The following is a 12,175-nucleotide window of genomic DNA, read 5'->3' as shown; positions in this document are numbered from 1 at the left end:
TGAGGGTTTGAGTTTGTGAATTCAATTTCACAAGAGCAAGTGGAGATCATCCTTGGTGTTTGAGCATTCATTCTTCTCCCTCTCTCTTGTCATCTATAGAGAAGTTTCCTTAAACTCAATTCTAGCATTTTATAAGTTTGTTCTTAATTTCATAAGCTAGATTTCATATTGAGTTTATATTGTTTTATCTCTTTGATCACACACAACCTATTGAGCTTATTGTATTTACATTCATAGTATAATTTAGGATTGTGGGTTTGTGACATTGAGAGTGAGCTTAATTGAGTTCTCATCTTGTTAGAGAGAACAATCATTTGTTATAAAACCGAGTGTGTAGAAGAAGTTCTGGCTTCCAAACCGGATTGTGTTAGTGGATTTCTCCCCGGGAGTGGGGAGCGGAGACGTAGGACGGAAGGTCCGAACTCCGTGATCATATTGCTTGTTTGAGTTTGGCTTAGCACTTATATTTGTTCATCTTTATAGCATTTCTCTCATTGTTTACTTCATCCACTATATCATTCATTTTATTTTCCCTTAAGTTTATATATCCTTGCATATACTTCATCATATATCTCTTTGCTAGGATATATCTCATTGTTCATATTGCTTATCCTAGCTTACATATCTTGTTGTATTTTATACTTGCTAGGATAACTTATTAATTAGTTTTAATTGGCATTTAATCGGATTAGATTAGCATAAGACCCTAATCACCCCCCCTCTAGGGTCTAACAATTGGTATCAGAGCTTGGTGCTCTTTGATTTAAGGTCTAACCGCCTTGAGTTAAAGATCCAAGTTATCTTTTTGTGCTAATCTAGTTATGATTGCATTTGTCTTGCTTGCATATATTCATATATATATCTTGAATATGAATATATTTCGTTTAGGCTATGAATGCAATGTTGCTCCTAAATTCATTGATTTTCCCAATGTACAATGGGCTTCTAGATTTAAACTATTTGTTGAATCTAGAAATATTGACTTATGAGAAGTTATTGACTGTGCTTATATTGTGCCCACATTGGAGAAATCCAAGTGGAGCAATCATGATAATAAAATGTTTACAATGAACAAGCTTTTGTTAGAGTTTTTGCTTAATGCTTTTGACTCATCATTTTCTAACAAATTTGTTCATTTTGATAGTGCTTACAAACTTTGGAACTTTATTGAAGCACATCAAGGGGACTTGGAGGCAATCCAACAAGCTTTGGAGGATTCTTCATCAAGTTCATGTGGAGCATCATGCACACGGCCACATGAGGATAACTCTTGTGTAGTAAGCGATTCCAATTCCGATAATGATTTATCTATTGATGAACTCGCTTGTGCATATGAGAAATTATTGCATGCCTATACGAAATTACAAAATAATTTTATTGATCTTAAAAGCAAGCATGTAGAATTGAAATCCGATCATGAGAAGCTAGTGTCCAAATTTGACATCATTGAAAAAGAAAATATAATGCTTAAAGAAAACAATGATATGTTAAATTTGGAAAATAAAAAATTGTTCTCATCCATTTCTAGCTTAACTCATGCAAATGATGCCATGCTAGAAGTAGAATGCATTAGAAATGAATTTGATTCTTTTAAGAATAACCATACATGCTCTACTTCTATTATCAATGATGTTGTATCTAATGATGAGTTGAATCATGTGAAAAACCGCATATCTTGTTTAGATTCAACCTTAAACACATGCATTGATAATCATAACAAGCTTATGGACTTGTGTGCAAAGTCTAATGCAAACTCTTCTAAGAAACCTACACACTATGCACACATGTATAACAAAGTCTATAAATGCACTAATTGCGGTCGTAAAGGCCACCTTGCTAGATTTTGTTATAATGCACAAAAACCCATCAAGCTTAATCATGTTTGTGCATCCCATCAAGCTTCATCATCACACTCACATGTACACACACGTATAGATCATCATAAACATGCCCATATGTACAAATGTGAGTTTTGTGGTCGTTTTGGTCATTTGGCCGAATATTGTTTTGATTTGAAAAGAAAATCACGTTTGCCAAATGTTTCTAGTAGACCACAAGTGTTTGAATGTGATATTTGTGGTAGATTTGGGCATTTGGCTAAGTTTTGTTATGATTTGAAAAAATGTTCAAACTTGCCAAATTTCTCAAGTAAACCACCTTTGTTTAATAAGGTTTCTCATTTGCAAAATAAATTTAAAAGACAATCTTTAGTTACAAATGATTTTCGTGCACGCTCACTTGGTCAACACAAATCTTTTCACTCTTTTCATTGCACGAATTACAATCGAAAGGGTCATTTGAATGAATATTGCTTTGACCGTGTTAGTGCACCATATATGCCCAAGAGGGTTCATAACCCTAGGGCTTTGAGCTTGAATGATAGGGGTCATGTCCCTAAATCTTTTGGTACCAAGAATACTTGGGTACCAAAACAAATTTGATTTTAAACCAAGAATTTTAGTATTTTTAATTTTCTTTTTCTTGGTTTTGAAAAATGTATTTTAAACTTTTATGAAAAAAATTCCTTTTATTGGTCAAATTCTTTTGTTTTCATAATTCCTAGCCTTGATTTTGATGAGAGGTTCGTATTTATATAACCCTCCGGATTTATTGGGTGTTTATTCCCAAATCATGTTTACCGGATGCAAGAATGGTTATATGGATTAGAACAAGCTTAAGATATTGTTGCCTCTCTTGAAATTCTTTTATCAAAGATTTTGTTTTGAATTATTACTTTGAATTCATTATATTTCACTTATATGATGATATTTATGTGTTTGTGCTAATGGATCATCTATTCGTGCTTTATAATGTATTCTATAAGTGGTTTGATCAAGTCTTACAAAGAAAATTTTTTTTTTGATCAAACATCATTTTTGGTTTAAATGTAATGTATTCTATGAGTGGTTTGATCAAGTTATGTAAAGAAAATTTTTCTTTATTGATCAAACATTGTTTTTGAATATAAACTTTGATTTATGATTTCTTTTGGTTGATTTGTTTTCATTTGAAAACTTTTTGCATGATTCTCATGTTCCTCTTCTTTTGATTTCATAAATCTATTCTTTTATATGGTTTTTATATTTTTTGTGTTAATGAGATACTATTTTCATATTGACATATTTATATGTGTTCTCATTATCTTCATGTATGTGAGTAAATTTTTAGCATATTCATGTATACTTGCTCACATATGTTTTGCCATGATCTTCATTGCATATTTTCTATATGGCTTTTTGATAGGGGGAGCAATCCCTATACTTGTTTGATACTCACCTATGCTTATTGGTAGGGGGAGCTTTCGCTCTCTTATTCTTTTTGTCCCCTTTTTGATGTTGTCAAAGGGGGAGAAATATTGTGAGTATATTCTTTCTTGCTTATATGCATGATATATCTTGTATATTCATTTCCCTTCATGCATATATCTTTTTTTTGTAAATTGTTTGTCATCATCAAAAAGGGGGAGATTGTTGGCCTTCTTGTTTTGATGATGTTTAACAAACAATTTACCACTAATGTTGTTTGTCTAGTATTTGTGTTTTCCTATGTATTGTAGACAAACAACGTAGTTGGAGGATGGATGGATTGTGCCATAATGACGATATCAAATGGAGGTTGGCGGAATTGTGGAGTGAAGCAACATACAATTCAAGTTAAAGATCAAGTTCAAGCTTCATCCGCAAAGTGTACCAAGTCAAGCTTATTGAAGATCAAGATCGGCTTGGGTAATCTAGTTTAGGTTTTATATTATGTGTGTTAAGTACCTTAAGCTCAATATCATATACACACACGTATTTGGTTTCTATGTATATATATAGTTATATATATACATGCAATGATTTTGAGTTTTCATGTTTTGAACACTTTTGCAAAATAATAAGATTTCACAATTGGTAAATGCAAATTGGAAAATTCTTTTTGTAACATGCTCAAAATATTATTTGCAAACATTTCTCAAAGTTTTATCAAGTTTGAAATTGATTTGTTATGTTTAAAGGAATTTACAAATTCACGTTTTCGTTCGTGCACATGTTCGTGCATGTTTTACAAAACTGATGAGTTTTTACAAATGAGAAGTGATATTTGAAAAATTCTTTCTCTGACATGTTTATCTACATGTTTATAAACTTTTCTCCAGTTTTTACTATTTTTGGAGTTGATTTACTATGCCTAATTGATTTTACAAAATCGTGTATCACAGCAGATTTTCAGAAACTGTATTTTTGTGTTCAAACATTTATTTCTCTCAACTGGGAAATGCTTTTTCAGAAATTCTATCTATGAAATGTTATTCTACATGTCTAGAACATTCCCACAAAATTTCATAATTTTTGGAGTTCATTTACTATTTTAAATTGATTTTACAAAATTGTTGCGCACTGCTACAGTACTCCGGTCGACCGGACCGGTCGACCGGAAATGTCTCTGCATCGGTCGACCGAATTTTTCCATCGGTCGACCGACGGAATTTTCGGTCGACCGACAATAGAGCCGTTAGACTTCAATGGCTATTTCTGAGCTGGTTTTTCTGGGGGCCTTTTGGTCATTTTGTTTGGGTTTTTGCTGAGATTTCTAGTGGGTATATATACCCCATTGCTGATTTCTTTTCAAATTAACCAATAGAGTTTTAAAACAAGTTTAAGAAAGTTTTAATCAAGGGTTTAAGTTTGTTTAAAGTGTGTTTATAAGCTTTTAAGCATTTGAGTGTTTTGAGTTTGTGAATTCAATTTCACAAGAGCAAGTGGAGATCATCCTTTGGTGTTTGAGCATTCACTCTTCTCCCACTCTCTTGTCATCTTTAGAGAAGTTTTCTTAAACTCAATTCTAGCATTTTATAAGTTTGTTCTTAATTTCATAAGCTAGATTTCATATTGAGTTTATATTGTTTTATCTCTTTGTTCACACACAACCTATTGAGCTTATAGTATTTACATTCATAGTATATTTTGGGTTGTGGAATTAGTGACTTAGAGTTGTGCTTAATTGAGTTCTCACCTTGTTAGAGAGAATAATCATTTATTATATTGTGCTTAATTGTGAGGAATCACTTTGTAATACACTTGTACACCAAGTGAGAAGTGTGTGGTGAGAGTCGGGGATCGTCCCAAGAGGAGTGGCGTCGGTTGACGTGCCTAGGGAGAGGTTGTAACCGAGCACTTGAGGGAGACACGGCTAGGTCCAACACTTAGTGGGTGTAGAGTGTGATTGCAAGAGTGTGAGTTGTAGAGTTTTCGGTTAGCTAGAAAACCGAGTGTGTAGAAGAAGTTCCGGCTTCCAAACCGGATTGTGTTAGTGGATTTCTCCCCGGGAGTGGGGAGCGGAGACGTAGGACGGAAGGTCCGAACTCCGTGATCATATAGTGTGTTTGAGTGTGCTTTGGCGTTCATTTATATTCATGCTTATATCTTATATCGCCATTGTCATTTACTCTTAGTTCATATTATCCACTATCTTGTTTTTCTTATTTATGTTTATATCACCCTTAGTTTCATATCCTTGCATATAACTCATAGTATATCTCATTGCTAGGATATATCCCTTGTTCATATTGTTTATCCTAGCTTACATATCTTGTTGTATTTTATACTTGCTAGGATAACGTATTAATTAGTTTTTAATTGGCATTTAATCGGATTAGATTAGCATAAGACCCTAATCACCCCCCTCTAGGGTCTAACAGAGTCCACCATCCGGGGTTCCTCCACTGGAGCAGGCTCAGCTACTTGCTCCTCTTCCTATCTAGCAGAAGGGTCCTCAACGGATAAAAACTCATCGATCCCTCTCAGACAGGATGTCTTTGATCCTCTCCTTGAAGCATACATACGTTGGATCTCCTTCAGACAAGATGTATTCAAATTGTAGCCGGAGACCTGAGAAGCAGCGTAGTACCAATTCTAGAAACCTAAGGAAGTGAAAGAGTTGGGTGTTTTGTGGGGGAGCTTGAAGATGGCTCTGGTACAACTTGCAACGGAATAGTACCAAGCCCTGGCCCCTTCATATAAGTTGCTCACAACTTAGAGCTGAGGTCGAGGGTTCCCAACATACAGTTGGTCAAACCCAAATTGTCGAGCAAACCTATAGGGTTGGTAGGGCTCAATGAAACATTTGCCGCCTTGCCTGAAAATCAAGTAGCCTGTTCTGATGGAGAGAAGCCAATGGAAAACACCTCTACTCAGCTGGGTGAATCTGTTAGGACCTGCCATGCCCTGATACTCTGCTCCATATACCCCGCCTTCAAAGTTGGGAAAGCAGCAGAAAATGTGGTAGTTAGTGTCTCGTGACAAGATTTGGCGAATTCTAACCATGTAATTCCCCTCCCACTTTGCAGATTCTAGTCGCTGCACAAACGAGATAAATGAGTCGCCTGGAGGTGAGGCTGCACTCATTACAGGAGGACAATGAAGCACATACCAAGCCATCAAATAAGTGTAAGGCAATGGTATTCAGGGATTGGGAGTCCTGAGAGTCTTGTTGTCACCAGACTCCACCTCCGTAACACTCACAAAGTCCAGGGCCAACTCACGCAACCCGCTTTGCAAGCAGCCTACCATGGAATAGAGTAGATTCAAGGGCCTCCCGTGTGCCAAAAGAACAGCTGGGTAAATCACCTCAGCAGCCAGAGCATCAATTGGTTTGGTAGGGACGACGCACCGCTTGAGCCATAGCATCAAGAATCCATCCAACAATGCCGTGTCGGAAATTGGAATCAAAGCTTGATAGTGGAAGCTTTCAAACTCCGGAGCCGGGAAAATATCTTCATTTGTCTCGTTGGTGTAATGGGAGGTAGCAGTGTCGATTCAGGCTTGAACCTCCTCCAAAGTGCTTGCGGACAATCTAGTCACCAGAGCTCCTTTGTCTGTCAAGTTCTGGAATAAATATTCCACCCAAGATACTTGTTTGATGCCACCCCCTCGAGCCCCCGTCTGCTGCATACAAATATGGAAGTGACACATGACTTCCCAGAGAGTGGAGTAAACTTTAGGGCTAGTTTTCTTCAAAATTTTAAGTTCCGTTGATCCTGGAACAAATTCTTCATATGCCAAATCCCCGAGAAGAAGACCGGAGATTTCATGCATCTCGTGAAGGGCGAAGCCTAACTCTCCAACTAGGGTAAAGAAGGTACATGTCTCGGGGTTGTATCTCTCTAAAATAGAGAAGAAATAAAAATAACTCTGGACGATCCCAAACTTAGTAGCCCGTACCGGAATCTCCAGGCTAGCTCGAGTAAGAGGTGCCTACAACTCCTTCAGAACAAAGTTGGTCATCCGAGTCCACCATCTTGTCACTAGAGAATGAACCTGTTCACGGGGAAAATTGCTTTCATTGAAGTCATTGTGTTCTTAAGCAACCGTTTTTCGGTTACAAAAGATCTGGTCTTTTTATAAGATCCGGTTACAACAAAATTAAAGAAAAAAAAGAAAAATTACAACTCTCCTTTTCTCGAACAAATCGCAAGATCCTGTTTTGCGGTCTCTTGCTTGTGTGGGTTCTTTACCTGCGCCGGGGTTAATTCGTGGACCACCGCGCGATCTTGATCCGGTCGGATCTACACGGTATGATGGGTGATATTTCACAAAGGAAATAACTGCCGATGGTACTATTTCACCAAGGAAATAATAGCCTTTAGTAATCGAAATCGACCAAGCGAAATCGATACTATTCTTGGGATCAAAAACCAAGTTTTGATACGGAGGATAACCGTGTGGATCTCAGATCTGATCTCTCTCGAACTCCTGCCTTATCTGACGTGGATGATCGCCAAGAACCAGATCTGAAAAGCCAAATCTTCAAAGCTCCAAAACTCCGAAGTTTAGTTCTCAATCCGGCAGAGTTTTACCTCAAAAGTTCCAACCTCCAAAACAATGAGCCCTCATGTCTATTTATAGGCATTTGAAACCGGATCTGGGCACAGAATTCGTGCCCGCCAGGTGGCTCGCCACGAGCCACAATAGTGGCTTAGTGGCCGCGAGCACAAAGTGGCTCGGCTGAGCCACAGGTGGCTCGGGCCACAAAGGTTGGCCCTCGGTGAGCCACCAGGTGGCTCGGACCACCAAAAGGTGCTCTCGCGTGAGCCACCAGGTTGGCTCGACCACCGACCACAATGGGTGGCTCGGTGGCTGCGAGCACCACTTGTGAGCTCGGCCACCAAGCCACTTAAGGTGCTCGCGTGGTTGCCGAGCCGACCACTTGGTGGCTCGCACCAACCTACCTAGGTTGACTTGTGTGATCCACCTAGGTGGCTCGGCTTTGGCCAAGCCCTCCGGGTGTTCGCCGCTTCGCCAGTTTTCCGATTTTGCGGTTTATCCGATCTTTAGTGTTGATCTGGACTCTGATTTGGCAATCCGGATCCTGATTTGGCAGTAAATCCGCTTTGGTGTTCGAGTTCGAGTCCGCTCCCGGTCTTGTTTGATGTGGTGGACTCTACGGTTGGATGACTCGTTGCTTCATCGACCCGTTGGTTCGTTGGTTTGTCGAATCACCGTGCCGAGCTGTGTTAAGAGACCTATAAGTAGTTTTATATGCCTACAGAACCCAGTCAGGAGTTCTGAATCCTTGCGCAGGAAATTCCCCCTTCTTCGTCATAAATTTCTTGATAAAGGTATTCGCCGGACTGACCACTTCACCAATTGGGTATTCTTTAGCAAACAAGTTCGGTCTTAAAACCGCCACCTGTCTATTATAACCCACCGTGCGAACCCCCTGAAAAGTTAAAGTGCGAGAACAACTCCATCTTGATCCTTGACAAGGTTCCAATCCATACGCCTGGGGATAGAGGCACATTGGAAATACAATAGGGGGAACATTCTCTCCATGTTGGGTAGGAAAATGTTACGGTCTTCAACTTTTCTCACCCATTTGTAGTCCCCATCGTAAGCAACACCTGCTTCAAAGTCAACAAAATCCCCGAAGAGGAATCCTAGTTTGACTATCGTTTTACGGCTCAGGCTCTCAAGCTTAGCGTCCATAACCAACATCCGAAGAGTTTCAGGAGAAGCCTGTGTGATCATTTCCACACGACTCTTCTCAGTAATCCTGAAAACCGAGAGTTCTTGGCGTAGATTAAATGTCATCTTTTGATCTACTCCACCCTCATGCCCAAAATGATGGCAGAAAGGAAGAGGCTCGCTGGTATGACACACTGCAAAACAAAGAAAAGAGTCAGACAATGCAAAGAAAATATCAGACGTAGAGATCAAGTCTCGCGTCGAAAATCTCAGATGCGGAGATCAAGTCTCGCGTCGAAAATCTCAGACACGGAGATCTAGTCTCGCATCAAAAATCTCAGACATGGAGATCAAGTCTCGCGTCGAAAATCTCAAACGTGGAGATCAAGTCTCGCGTCGAAAATCTCAAACGTGGAGATCAAGTCTCGTGTCGAAAATCTCAGACGTGGAGATCGAACTTCGCGTCAAAAATTTTAGATGCGAAGACCGAGTCTCACGTTGAAAATCTCAAACAACAGAGTCCTAGCCTCGCGTTTTTGAAATGAGTTTACTCGTTGATCCGAAGATCAGAACTTGCTGCAGCAAGTTTAACGACTACGAGAGTCGTACTCACCACCGATCAAAGGAAGCTGAGGCGGCAAGTCCGCCTGAGTCACAGCGCCGATGATTGATGGAAGTGGTGACGAGCCCTGAGCCATGGCGACAATGGATTTGGAGGGACGAGAGACGGTCTTCTTCTTAGGCGCCATTGATTTCAGTCGAAGGAGAAGATGAATAGTTCTCGCCGGAGATGAGAACAAAATTTTTCGTTAGAAATTTGAGAAAATTTTCAAGAACTGTCAAATGATCGCTGACGTGACCCTCAGTGGTCTATTTATTGATAGCCATGAGCTGTCAAATCGGAACGGGATTCTAGGCCAGAATCCCGCCCAAACGTGATCTCAGCGTTCTAGTTGGTTAGACTTCCAAACGCGGAGTACACTCACGCGTTCTAGCTCTCGAGCGCAGAATTCACCCACGCATTCCAACCCTTAAACGCATAATTCATCTATGCGTTTGGACCACCATAATAGCAGCATCTCGACAACCAAGGCTACGACACAGCTCCACATAAATAAAAGAGAAGCTAACAGCAGTCATGAAGGTGACCAAAGCCGAGAAGAAACAGACGACTCCGCTGTGAAGTCTATTGGATTAGTACTAACAGATTACAATCAGCAACGCTAAAACCGACTCAATCCGACGCACAACTCATTCTTCTAAGTGGCTAAATATTCCCACTAAGATTAATGAAATCAGGAATCACGGACAACTCATTCATCTATGTGGCTAAATATTCCCACTAAGATTAATGAAATCAGGAATCGTGCACAATTCATTCTTCTAAGTGGCTAAATATTCCTACTAAGGTAAATGAAACCAAGAATCACGCACAACTCATTCTTCTAAATGGATTAACATCCCAACAAAGATAAATAAAGACATGAATTGCGCGCAACTCATTCTTCTAAGTGGCTTAACATTCCCACCAAGACCAATGAAGCTGAAAGCTGCATTTCGAGTGTTCATCAATGCCTACAAGAATTCTCTGGAGAAATGAATACATCTCAAAGACCCAGATAAGATCCTCATCATCATCGCTCTTGTTTGGGGTCATCAGCAATGACTTGGGCTTTAGCTTGTTTGACTAAGTTCATTGTCATCGACTCAAAAGCTACCTTGTTTGGTCTGAGAAAACGGAATTTCAACATTCCAGCAACCAGGTTCGCGATGTCTTTAGATCAGATGAAGTGAACAACCAATAAACTAAATTTTAGGATTCAAAGTATTCCAAAAATTCGTCCCAGTCAACCGCGAACTTTTAAAAACTTTGGAGGGGGTTTTATAGGCTGTCTAAAAATCACAATAGATAGCTGATCTCCATCAAGCTTCAATGATGAAAGTTACAATCAGATGACTTTCATGTCGACAAATGAAAGCTGCAAATAGAGGACTTTTCACATAGATCGAGAAGAGTTACAATTCGATGACACTTCCGACAGCTGATGGAAACTCTATTTGGTGATCTTCACAATCAACAGTAAGAGTTACAATCTGACGACTTTCACACCTCACGACAGTTAAAGCAAGGATTACTGAACAATTGTCCTTGTAACGCTCTACAGAAGAGGTTACAAGTCAACCAACCTCTTCTAAAACGCGGAATTCATCCTCGCGTTATGATTCTTGAAATGCAAGCGACCCCCGTGTTTCTAAGCTACAACAGGTGAAACGCGAGCGGCCCTCGCGTTTTTAATGTTCAGTCAACACCTAACTCCGCGTCTCAATTCTAAGACGCGAAGTTGTGGCCCTGAACGCCGAATTGGGCATTTGACTCATTCAAATATGAGTCGAACAGTTTCAGAACTGTTTCCCCATGATTTGAGGAAATCACGCCCACTTAGGAACGGATTTAGAGGGCAGTTACAACCTCTTATCTACCTATAAAACCTCAACAAACTCAACTGAGTCGGGGTGATATTTTTGGCATCTAAACCGCACGGGGAGGTTAGGAGCTGAGATTTTCTCTGGAGATAACAGAGGCGAATTCTTTGGAGATAAAGGATTTGATTCAGATTCAGAAGATCAAATCTTGGGAGAATCCTTCAGCAACAGAAAATTTGCTTGGCCATTAACTGAATTTTCGGTTCTAACAACTCTTTTCACAGAGTTCTAACTCGTTCTGAGTTCTAAAACTCGTTAAGAGTTATTCTTCAAACTTACCACAGAATTTCATTATTCCCACGAGATAAAAGACGATCTGATAGTCAACGGAGAGCAAATTCGACGTAAGCAATCGAAGGAGGTACTCCATCGCTACCAAGAAGAGCCCAGTTTTAAACAATGAGGAGGATCAAATTCGTTCTTCTCTCTTTTGTAATCGAATTGTAATCGATATCGAAGGAATACAAGTCTATTTTCTTTCATTCTTTTCATTACAAATTTTTCCACGTACAACCGGGTCTACACCCGCCCTGTTCGTTGTATCGTCGGGATCCGCCATCAGTCGACAATGTTTGTGGTTTGTCGTTTCTTTTTCCCCTAGTTTCTGGATCTGAGGCTTATTTGAGGCTCTCATCCTATCTTCACAAGAGACGAGCAAGCCAACTTATTCACTAGGCCCACGACAAATCACTGCCGCCCAACTTGGAACAATAAAGAACAGCTAGGCCTACTTACAAAGTGCATGT

Source organism: Asparagus officinalis, chromosome 6 (genome assembly GCF_001876935.1).
Source record: "Asparagus officinalis chromosome 6, Aspof.V1, whole genome shotgun sequence".
Classification (NCBI taxonomy): domain Eukaryota; kingdom Viridiplantae; phylum Streptophyta; class Magnoliopsida; order Asparagales; family Asparagaceae; genus Asparagus; species Asparagus officinalis.
Note: the sequence above shows the minus strand (reverse complement) of the source record.